Below are 12553 nucleotides of genomic sequence, written 5' to 3' on the forward strand. Positions count from 1 at the left end.
TCTTGTTTCATTTTTCTGCAAATGGATCTCCAGTTTTGCCAGCACCATTTATTAAACAAACATTCTCTTCCCCACTTAATGGATTTGGGGCCACCTGTAATATATTCTTGAACTCATTAGAATATTTTTTAAACAGAAGTCTCACATGAAATGGCTGCTGCTAAAGTTTCAATTTACTGTGTAGTACATAGTTGATAACAAAGATTTTTATTATTTATCAGTATAATAGATGAACTTTTAAAGTGAATTTTTCTGTTAGTGGATTTTGTTCTTTCAAAACATATGTATTCATGTACTGAAGTTACAGGAACTCCACATAAAATTTTTTAAAATTATACTTTGTCTAGTTTGGAACTGGAAAATATGTTTGTGGTAACCTAATTGCTCTTGTTCCTTTAGCTTGGACAGAAAGTTTGAACCACATCAGACAATGACCATTCTGGTCTTTACACAATTCATATGAAGACCTGACCACAAGCTCCTTTAATGATTCATCCACCCTAGTGCTCAATGACCCAGGCTGTTGGAATTTCTTATTATACATACCTTGAAACTTGAACTCACACCATGTAATTTTTTTTCTGTTGTCCATAGAGCTTGCGACCCTCCTTTCTGCAATAATCATTAATAAACGTGAAGGCAGTAATTAAATAACCATGAGCCTAATGTTCTTTAACATAAACCATTGAACATTTCTCATGATTTCCCATAAATTCTTTTGTGTATTTCAGTAATTGAGTTAATAACCATAATTGACATTATTATAATGGTTCATAGTTTATAAAGCACATTCATATAATAGTTTGTTTTATTTGGTCTTTCCAAGAACACTGTAATAAATAGGAAGGTGATGTGTTACTCACTTAAACCAGGAACGAATAAGTCTGGAAAGAGAGTGAAGTTGTTCTAATATGAAATCAAGGGTCATACAGAGGAGGTGAATATGAGAACATATCATAATGCCATTTTTATGTATTTCAATTACAAGCAATATATGATAGATGCATCTGCCTAGAACAGTTTCCTTTTTCCAGTTCACTAATTTTTGTATCAAAATCAAAGCCCTTCTTTCTTGGTTGGATGGACATTGACTCCCATTGTGACTAGGTTGGTACAACAATGGACATCACTTTGAGATCCTTATAAATGAAATGAAACATTTTCTACATGGTGGTCACCTATTGCTCTTTATTTTTACTTTTCTTTTCCTCCAACTTCCTGTGCCTTTCCTGACTGTTCCACTGTCAATTTATAATCAGCATGGGAATGCAGTTGGCTCACAAATAGTTGATGTTACCTCCATTCAGGTGGACCTCAGATAAATCATTTCCCCATTTTGTTCTGGGCACTGCTTAATATATTTCAAAAACTAGAAATCTTGTGCTGTGTTAAAGAAAGAAATGGAAAAAAAAATATATATATATTTACAAAGGCTCTGACTGAAAGATGAATGGATAAACCCCGTCCCTGAGTATTTAAACCCTTAGGACTTCTTTAAACTGTGACGAGACAGTATAGGTTGGAAAATAGAAGCTCAGCTATTCTCTCCACAGTGATTTGGTTGGTGGATGGCCTGGTTCTTTGAGCTTGTTGGTCACTGATTTGACTGTTTCCAGCTTGTAAGAGCAGGAAAACTTAAAAGGCTATTAAGGTTTTTGGGTCAGATAACCAATGACAAAAACTTCACCATTCCCAAACCCAAAAGGCAAACAACTTCTTTTTGAAATTGGAAACTTTAAAGGAAGATTTATGAACCTTCTGGTTTATGAAACCATCTGGTGCTTTGGGGTTTGCAGGCTAGTTTCTCTGACAGTTCAAAGTTTAGACTGATCCTCTCCCTCTACTTTCTAGAATAGTCCAAATTCAGTTTCTACCTTGATACCTCAAGGCTTGTCTTTTAAACTTACTGGATAACTTGCAAAAATAAGTAGGATTTAGAAGAATATACCTGTTCCTTTTTAATGACAGTTTTACTGTTTGTTACATGCTGTCTTAAGGAGTCTAGTTTGTGAACTCTGAGTTTCCACTCTGCTTAGCTTCCTTGCAGGAGCACTGTGTAATTTTGGTTTTGTTTTGACAGTTGGTGACCTTTGACCCCTCACAGTAAAATGTTTAGGCTGAGGAGGACTGAAAAGAGCTTTCAGATGGGATATTTCTAACCTCTTTCAAGCCAGAACAATCTTCTCCTCAGCAGAGCAAACCCTTATATAGAAATGGTTTTCAGCCTCTGAACAGTGTTCTGGTGGAACAAATCAGATCAAAGACTTGCTTAATATGTTTGAAAAATGCACATCCGCATTGCAGAGCAAAAACATGTTATGGAAATCAATAATATCATATTCAAGCAGCCCCAACTTCAAAGTGAATCCTATGTGTGTTCTCAATTTCAAAAGAAAATTGAGAAAATGAGAACAGGGTGCATAAGTTTTCTCTGCTTAATTCTATTTGTAACTGAGCTGAGATCTCAAATGTCTCTTTTCTGCTTCTTGACTGGTCCCTAAAGACCCTGGGCATAGGGCAATCTTCTTATTAATTGCCTGCACCTGTGATAATCTTGTACACTTGGGTTACAAGAGTGGCAAACTTTCTTCCATCGATGCTTTTGGAATGCAAATTATTTACAGTTTATTGGAGCCAGTAGAATTTTAGGGGAGAATATAAAATGAGATGCACCAACATGATGTGGATTAACCCTTTAGATTATTTCATTCACAGAAAATTAATGTGCACTGGTTTTTCGATTGATAGTCATTGTTCTAGGTACAGTATAATTATATCTTTAGTTTAAATTACACAATCTTTGGGATAAGACAGACCTTTTTTTTGTTCTATATTTAACAGGTTTTGTAATATCTTTAGGGCCTACTGTGTTACGTGTACATTTGTGCGTGCAAACTATTTACCATGTCATGTTAATACTTAGTTCACACATGAATCATGCATATACAATCTGATTTTTTAGAAAGTAAATATTGTGAAAGTAGGATTGTATAAAAGCAACTCTCCAGCCAACACTTCCTTTTTTACTTTCCTGAAATGATGATAATGAAGTATCATAGCTATATTGTTGTGGGTTCCATTAGTTCAGAATGTAAAGCTTAAAAATAGAGGTCCAGGGATTACATCCAGAGGTCTGATCTGTTTCTGAGCTTTGCCTCAGCTTGTAGAACATCATGCCACAGGTTAGGTGAGGTGGTATTGGCCCTTACATAACAATAGTTTTTATTTTGCTTCTTAATCTCTGATAAATTTATTTGGTTAAAACTTGGTTCCAACCCAGTGCTAGAATGTCAAAGTTCATATGTGAGTGTGAAATTAAATCTTTTCAAATGGTGGATTTTAAATGATCCTAGACAGTCTTTTCTTTTCTTTTTCCTTCTTTTTTTTTTTTTTTTTTAGAAATTTTGGAAGTCACTAGATTGACCAGATACTGTACAAGATGGGTGTCTAAATTGCTCCTGGATCTGCATCAACTGTGATTTGAATCTTGGTTACCAAAACCATATTTCAATTTAAACTCCAATAATACTTCAAAACATTGGATCAGATACCTTTGACTTTACCTTTTGATAATTCCCATAAATGCAACTTATGTTGTTGTTATGTGCCGTCAAGTCGGACCCGACTCATAGCGACCCCTCCTTGGGTTTCCGAGGCAATATCACTATGGAAGTAGATTGCCCCATTTTCCTTCCGAAATGCAACTTATAGCCTAAACAAAAATAAAAATAGAAACAAAACAAAACAAAACAAAAAAACCTCACTGCCGTGGAGGAGGTCCCAACTCATAGTGACCCCTCCTTCCGTTTCTGAGGTGTTAAATGTTTACAGAAGTAGATTGCCCCATCATCTTTATGCAGAGCATCTGGTGGGTTTGAACTGCCAGCCTTCTGTTAGGCACTGTGCCACCAGACCCATATATATATGGTTTCCAAGGCTGAAAATCTTTCAGAATGCCTCATCTTTCTCCCTTGAAGAGGCTGGTGCATTCATATTGCTGACGTTTTGGTTGGCAGGCGAATGCCTTAGCCACTGTATCACCAGAGCTGCCATGTATGTGTATATATACATTTATATATGTATATATATTGTTTGTGCATACATATGTGTATTTGTAAGCATATATGTATGTATGTATTATGCACACACACACACATACATATATATAATATTGAACACAAATAGCCTTTGGATATTCATAAAACTTATTTGTGTTTGATTTTTTTTTAATTAAGGAAAGGTAAAAACAACTTCTGCTCAGTCTTTCAGGTTAGCATATTTTGCTCTTTCCACCCAACTTTGTGAATCTAGTTCTAATTTTCACTCTAAATTTAATGAGACCCAGACAGAGTTTGTTAATATTTCCTGTCTTGTTAAATGCTTCAGTATGGGGGGCTTCTTGTGTTTTCTGGCCATTAAATTCTACTACTTTGCTTCAAAATTGTCACAAGCGTGTGCCAGCTTTGACCTCTTCAGCATTTTGTTTGAGATTTTTATAATAACCACACTGAGTTAAGTGAGCACATGTATTCCATGCTTTTCATCAATATTTTGGTTAAAGTCTCAGTGAAATTATTTTCAAAAGAGGTGGGGAAGCTGTATTTTTAGTATGAAAGTGACCCCTGGGTCCTGGGTAAAATGCAGACTGGAGAAAACAAGACATGACCAATAGACGAACTTTAACTTTTGGCCCAGAAATAGATCTTGATGGGTATTTGACTGACTTTCCACAGAGATTCTTAGCTCAATAAAACTGATAACGGTGAGTTTTTCTAAAATGTTTATACTGTATTGTTATTATTTTTAACGACATGTGAACACAATTGAAACATTTAGAAATAGTCTTGGGAGTTTTGAAATTCACAAACATTTGTCTGACCTCAATACCTGCTATAGGCTAGGAATTGGAATTTCTAATTTGTAATAACTGAATTAAATTTATCTAATTAGATACTGAATGTGAAAATGCTCTGTAACTTACAAGTGTCATACAGATGTCAGTAACTGATATTTATAGTTTCACAATTTTCCTTTTCTTCTATGGAATAAGATTCAGACTAGCTAAATGTTACTTGGTTTATTGTGTGTCATACAAAAACTAAACCAAACTCACTGCCATTGAGTCAATTCTGACTCATAGTGACTGTATAGGACAGAGTAGAACTGCACCATAGGGTTTCCAGGGCTGTAAATCTTTATGAAAGTAGACTGCCTCATTTTTCTTCCATAGAGCACCTGGTGTGTTCAAACTGCCAACCTTTTAGTTAGCAGGTGAATGCTTTAACCACTGAGTCACCAGAACTCTTTTTATGTGTAATGTTGTTGCTGTTATGTGCCGTCGAGTTGGCTCCGACTCATAGTGACCCCTCCTTGGGTTTCCAAGGTGGTATCACTACAGAAGTAGATTGCTCAACCTTCCTTCCGAGGAGTGGCTGGTGGGTTTGAACTGCCAGCCTTCAGGTTAGCAGTCAAGTGTCTTAGGCACTATACTACCAGAGTTCCCTCCTTTTATGGGCCATAGTAGGGGTAAAGGGAGTGTGGTGTAGGCAGAACAAACAGATATCTGGTACAGAAGCAAGGGCAGAATAAATTATTCTGATCCCAGATCAATTTATGTTTTTATGTGTCATAGTGAAACATAAATTGATCTGGGATCAGAATAATTTATTCCGTTCTTGCTTCTGTACCAGATATCTGTTTGTTCTGCCTATACCACATTCCCTTTACCCCTACATCTAGGGCTATTTCTTCTTTTTCCTTTCAGGAATCATTGATTCCTCACCTCTCAATTCATGTGTTTTGGGGTTGGAGCTGACTCTATTCACCCACTCTGGGAATTGCCAATCTGACAAATCAGAATTCACTGTGATTAGTTCACAGGTGAACATATAATGCTAGGTCAATCATAATCATCTATGGAGTTTTGCTAGAACTACAGGGAGGAGCAACCTCACAGTTTCTTTTGCAATGTTTTGTATCATGTGAGGACACCTTGGTGGAGAATGAAGATAACGTTCCTGGTAACAAAATTTAAGCCTCAGCCTCTATCTGCACTCAAAGTCAGTTCATCCATTGAACTTCCTAACTGTGTGATTCAATGAACATCACCTTTTTGTCTATCTGATTAATTAATTAATTTCAGAGAAGTTTCTGTTTCTGGCAACTAAGTGTTCTGGTTTATTTCCACCCTAAAAAAACAAACTCAGTGCTGTCTAGTTGAATTCAACCCACGGCGACTCCTCCTTCTGTTTCCCATGCAGTATCACTACGGATTGCCCAGTCTTCCTTCCAAGGAGTGGCTGGTGGGTTTGAACTGCCAGCCTTCTGGTTAGCAGACAAATGCCTTAGGCACTATGCCACCAGAGATCCCTATTCCCACTCTACTATTCATTAACTCTCTAAACTAAATTTTTCTCACATTCAGTTTTGTCACCTATAAAATTAAGTTGAGTTACTTAATGCTCAAATAGGAAACAGATGAAATACTCAAATTGGAATATTGCAAGGGCTGTTTATAAAGGTGTGGAAATTGGATAATAGTAGATGGGCTTTTACCAAACTAGGTCCAAAGGAATGAGTGAAGAGGAGTATCTGGAATGTGAATGGAGAGTATTGTAGATCAGGATGCCTTGAAGGAATAGTGACTGATATCTGGGGGGAACTCGACAGGAGGGAGCCAGAGGGAATAAACACAATCCCCTTTGAGTGAATTGAATCAAAATTGAGGACATGGGGCCTATTGATGAGATTCATATAACATAACCAATGGGAACAGACAGCAGGGTACAGCAGATCTAGAGGGACAAACAGAAAGTAACTGACACGACTGGTGATCTTGAAATTTTCCTTTAGTTCTAAAGTTGAATTGAGACTCTATTAAGGAAATGAAACAAGACGAGTTTGGGAACAATTTGAATTTATGCACATGTTGGGATCAACTAGATGACAGCAGTTTGGTTTGGTTAGATGGCGAAGGAGGAGGAGAATCTTAAAATAAGTTATTTTTTCATTCTACATATTTAAGATTCCAGTTCATTAAGAATACAAATAGTTTGCTGAATGTTACTTCATTGTTTCTAATGACATGGAAAAAAAAAGGCTAGCTAATTTGCTAGTTAAATTAGATAATGCAGTGGTTTGAATTGTCTTGACAGTTTCCTTCAGTAATTAGAGTATGACTTTATCTGAGTTTCAATTTTGAAAATGGAGTAAGAGTAATTTTTTTGTATAGAGTGGTGTTGTATGGTTTGAATGTGTTCAACTACATGTGCTCAAAAAGGAAAAAAAAAGCAAAGAACAAACAAAAATATATTTTTATAATATAGCAGCTAAATGTGGTCCTGGTATTTCATCTGATTTCTCAACTGAAGAAACAGCTGTAAAGCAAGCTGTCTGTGTAAGGCTTATTGTGAGAGAGTAAAGTAAGAACAAAATCACATATACTGTTCTTCATGGGCAATTAAGGAATGTTCAAGAGTAACTTTGACTCTATGTAATTTTTTTCCCCACTGACTTAATTGCTGAGTAAGATGCTATTCCACTATGTAGTACAATAGAATGTTCAAGAAGAAAATAATAATTTTACATAATGAAAAGCAGGTCTTATTAATTTATAAAATTGTTGTTCAATGTCTGTTCTTTTATTAGGTCTAGGTCTTATAAACATGAAGTTTCAATTTATGCATGCTAACATGCAGCATAAAAAGGCCACCTTCCTCCTTGGTAGTAGTAATGATCTGTGTCCCTAGCAAAACAGAGCAAGCTCCTCCTGTCTCAGGATTGCACAGCTACCCTTCTCTCATTCCTGGCCCTCCAGGATATCAACTTGTGACCAATAGCAAAAGTCCCTACTCAATATGCACCTTGTACCTGGGCCTAACCACAGTTCTGCAGTCCCTCAGGACTTTGCCTTGATCAATGTGAGTGCACTGTGAAAAGTCTGAAGATTTTGCTCAGATCCAAAGAACTACACTGCAAGAGTTTCAGCTGATAGCAGTAAAAGAATGCCTTCGTTGTCCTCATGCGTTTAAACTGGAAATGTTACTAATCTGATTTAGGTATATCCTCAAATAAAAAATTTTTATTGATTGTCCAAGGGATATCTGCCAACATTTTAAGACAAACATTCATAATCTGGAGAACATAATGTAGGTTATTTCTATATAGTGAAAGAACAGTGTAGCATTTCGAACTCTTCTTTCCATTTGCATTGATGAGCTGCAGTCATTGAATACGAGGGGACAGTTCATAGATACGGGATTTGACAAAGAAAAAAAATTCAACTTATGAATTTGTGAGAAGCATAATGTTTGATATCACTATAACAATAGTCATTTACTTTCTTTCTTTCTTTTTAGTATCTGAGAAGCTGGATTATATGAAGAAGAATGTGGCATCAGGATTGAAAGAAGACTCATTAACAACCTGCGATACACAGGCTACACAACTTTGCTGGCTGAAAGTGAGGATGACTTGAAGCACTTACTGATGAAGATTAAAGACCACAGTCTGCAGTATGGATTACACCTCAATATAAAGAAACAAAAGTCCTCACAACTGGACCAATAAGCAGCATTATGATAAATGGAGAAAAGATTAAAGTTGTCAAGGACTTCATATTACTTGGTTCTACAAACAACTCCAATGGAAGCAGTAGTCAAGACAACAGATAACGTATTGCATTGGGCAAATCTGCTACAAAAGACCTCTTTCAGGTGCTGAAGAGCAAAGGTGTCTCCTTGAAGACTAAGGTGCACCTAACCCAAGCCATGGTATTTTCAATGCCTTCGTATGCATGTACGAGCTGAACAATGAATAATGAAGTCTTAAAAAGAGTCAATGCTTTTGAGTTGTGGTGTTGGCGAAGACTTCTGAAAATACAATGGACTTCTAAAACAACTAAAAAATCTGTCCTGTAAGAAGTGTAGCTGGGATGCTCCTTGGAGGTGAGAATGGCCAGACTTCGTCTCACCTACTTTGGTCATCTTGTCACATGATATCCCTGGAGAAGGATATCATGCTTAGTAAAGTGGAGGGTCAATGAAAAAGGGGAAGGCCCTCAACAAATTGGATTGACAAAGTGGCTGAAATGATGGGCTCAGATATAGTAAGGATTGTGAGGCTGGCATAGGACCAGGCAGTGTTTCATTCTGTTGTACATAGGGTTGCTATGAGTTGGTGACGACTCTATGGCACCTAACAACAACAACATGAACTAGGCACTCTGTTGTTAGGGATTCTTCCACTCTGCCATCAAGTTAGCTCTAACTCATGGCAACTTTATGTATAATGGAATGAAATGTTGCCCAGTTTTGTGCCATCTTCATGATCATTCTTTTGAGTCAGTGTTGCAGCTATTGTGTTAATCCATTTCATTGATGGTTTCCCTCAATTTTGTTGGGACTTTACGTTACCATCCGTGATACTCTTTACTAGATGATGTATCTAAAGTAAGTGATTTGAAATCTTGAGATCCCCACTTCTAAAGAGCATTTTGTTTGTATTTCTTCTAAGATTGATTTTTTTAATGTACCTTATCAAACTTATATATTTTTATTCACACAACAATACACAGTAAACATCAGTGTCCTTATTTTACAACTGGAGAGTATCTTTCTCTCTTACTTTCCTTACCCCTCACTTTTCTTATCTCCCCACATATAAAGTTAACAAATGTTGACTGTTCTCTTTCTTAAACTGCAACAGATTGTTTACTTCTTTCCTGACCCTCTGCCACAAACATGACCCACCCCTTGTCTGGATAATCAATAATTTTCCAATATCCTTGCAGCTACCCTTTTTTAAATAAGTAAATAAATAAATAAATAAATAAATAATAATATTTTATTGTATTTTCAGTTGAAGTGTTCACAGCAAAACAGGTTTGCATTCAACCTTTTCTTTGGGTGTTTTTCAGTGATATTGTTTATATTCTTCACATTTTATCAGCATTCTCATTATTTTCATTCTAGTTGTTCTCTTCCCATTAATCTAGTATCACAGCTCCCAAACTTGTCATTTTGCTTTAAAGTATTGTTAATCATTTGTAGAAGATTTTTTTTTTTAAATCATAGTACTCATGATATTCATTACTTTATGAGCTAACCTGTTATTTATCGGAAAGGTAACTTCAGGGGATAGTTCTGACTCAAAATTTAAAGAGTATATCTGGGCAATAGTCTCAGGGATTCTTCCAGTCTCAATGAGTACAGTAACTATGGATTTGTTTTAAGAAGCTGAAGTTCTGTTTCACAGTTTTTCTCTCTTCCTATCAGAGTTCAAGGAGCTCTTGTGACACAGTGGTTAAAACTTTTGGCTGTTAACCAAAAGGTTGGTGGTCCAAACCCACCAGTCACTCTACAGGAGAAAGATGGGGTAATCTGGTTCCATAAAGATTTTTATCCTTGGAACCCAATGAAGCAGTTTCACTCTGTCCTATAGAGTCACTAAGAGTTGAAATCAACTTGATGGCAGTGGGTTTTTGCTTTTTGGTTTCAGGATCCATCTAATGTGACCCTCATCAGAAAGTTCAGTAGTGGTAATGTGGAACTATCTAATTCTTCTTGTCTCAAGGTAGAGGAAGCTGTGGTTCATGTAGACAGTTAGTCTTGTAGACTGCTTCCCTCTCTGAATCTTGGGTTTCCTTTTTTACTGTTTTGTTCCAGACTAGTAGAAACCAATATTTGTGTCTTAGATGGTTCCTCATAAGCTTTTAAAACTGTAGATACTGTGCACCAAACTAAGATATAGAATATAAACTTTATGACCTATGTAGTATGTCAATGACCGAGTTGTCCCACAAGACTATAGCCCCAAGTCTTCAAAATGATTCCTGTGAGGTGATTGACTAGGTAAGTCTAAGAAGGATTAGTTTTTGTTACCTTTGTTTTATTTTACACACACACACACACACACATATACCTTGCATCTACTTTTGCGTCCTCTCATACTTGTGTTGTATCAGATCTCTTTAAAAATACAAATCTAATTGTATTTTTCTTCCTTAAACTTTGGATGCCTTTCCTTTGTCCTTAGAACAAAGTCCAACTTCCCCTAACATAATTCATAGATCTTTCCTAGATCTGGCCCTTACCTGTGACTTCAGGCTCACTTTGGAAGCTGTATTCTGCCATCTCACTTCAGTCCAGCCATGTCTTTGTTTCCTGGTGCTGCTACCATAAGTAGGTGGCTTTAAAGAACAGAAATTCATTTTCTCACAGATAATGAGGCTGGAAGTATGAATTCAGAGTGTGGCTCTAGAGGAAGATCCTTTTTTGTCTATTTCAGTGTCTAGTATCTGGCAGTCCTTGGAGTTCATGAGCTTGTAGTTTGATCTGCCTCCACTGTCATCAGACAGTCCATCTTCTCTGTGTCTGCATATGTGTGCTATTCTTTATATAACTCAGAAGTGATTAGTTTTAAGATCAACCTTACACTGATATGATCCCAAATTAGTGATATATTACATCTGATTATATTATTGAAGATGATTACATTACATTAGGTTCATCAACAAACATAGGGGTTAGGAGTCCAACACTCATTTTGAGAGGACACAATTCAATCAATGATAAGTCACACTGAATTTCATCAGATCTTTGAACACACTTTGATCTTGTACAATTTTCAATAATTTTACCTTTAGTTAGAATGTTTTTCCTTTAATTTCCTCAGCTTCCTCCCACGTGTTCCTTAGGTTTTACCTTAAATGTTATTTCTGTGGGCAGTGACTTCTAATCCCATGAGATTCCCTAGTTTCCCTCACTATATGCTCCAACAGTGCCCTGTCATTCCCTTTCAAGATAGTCTCCATGATTCTAATTGCTTGTTAAAATACCTATTTTTCCTTCATGATAGAATCTTAATGAAATAAGTGACTTTACTTGTCTTCTTTACCAAGGACACCTCCTCCTCACTTATTGATGATACTGTTATCAATATTTTACATTTAGGAGCTCTGGTAGCATAGTGGCTAAGGCACTTGACTCCTAACCAGAAGGCTCACAGTTCAAACCCACCAGCCACTCCTCGGAAGGAAGATGGGGCAATCTACTTCCATAGTGATATTGCCTCGGAAACCCAAGGAGGGGTCGCTATGAGTCGGGTCTGACTCAATGGCACATAACAACAACAACAACACTATTTTGTGAATTAATGATGTACATCTGACTCTACCAAACATCAAGGAGTGAGATGAGAATAACACTGGCTGTTATGGTTAAAGTTGTATATCATCTTGGCTGGTCCATGATTCTCAGTGGTTTGGCAATTATGTAATGATGTAATTTGGCAGTTATGTAATGAAGTAATTTGGCAGATATGTAATGTGGTCATGCTCCATGTTGTAATCTTCTCTCTTTACATAACAATGATTTTCACATAATGACTTGGTCTTTGGAAACTAACCATGCCAATAGGTTAAGTGTGGGTGTATTTTCATCTTGTAATGCAGAATCTAGCACAGAGTACGAGTTCAATAAACATTTGTTGAATAAATAAAGGTGTTTAAGAAAACAGACACAATGAGGGGTTAAATCACCTCCCAAGTCATGCA

Source organism: Orycteropus afer, unplaced genomic scaffold (genome assembly GCF_000298275.1).
Source record: "Orycteropus afer afer isolate SDZICR_OR568_19922 unplaced genomic scaffold, OryAfe1.0 scaffold00012, whole genome shotgun sequence".
In the NCBI taxonomy this organism is placed as follows: Eukaryota; Metazoa; Chordata; class Mammalia; order Tubulidentata; family Orycteropodidae; genus Orycteropus; species Orycteropus afer.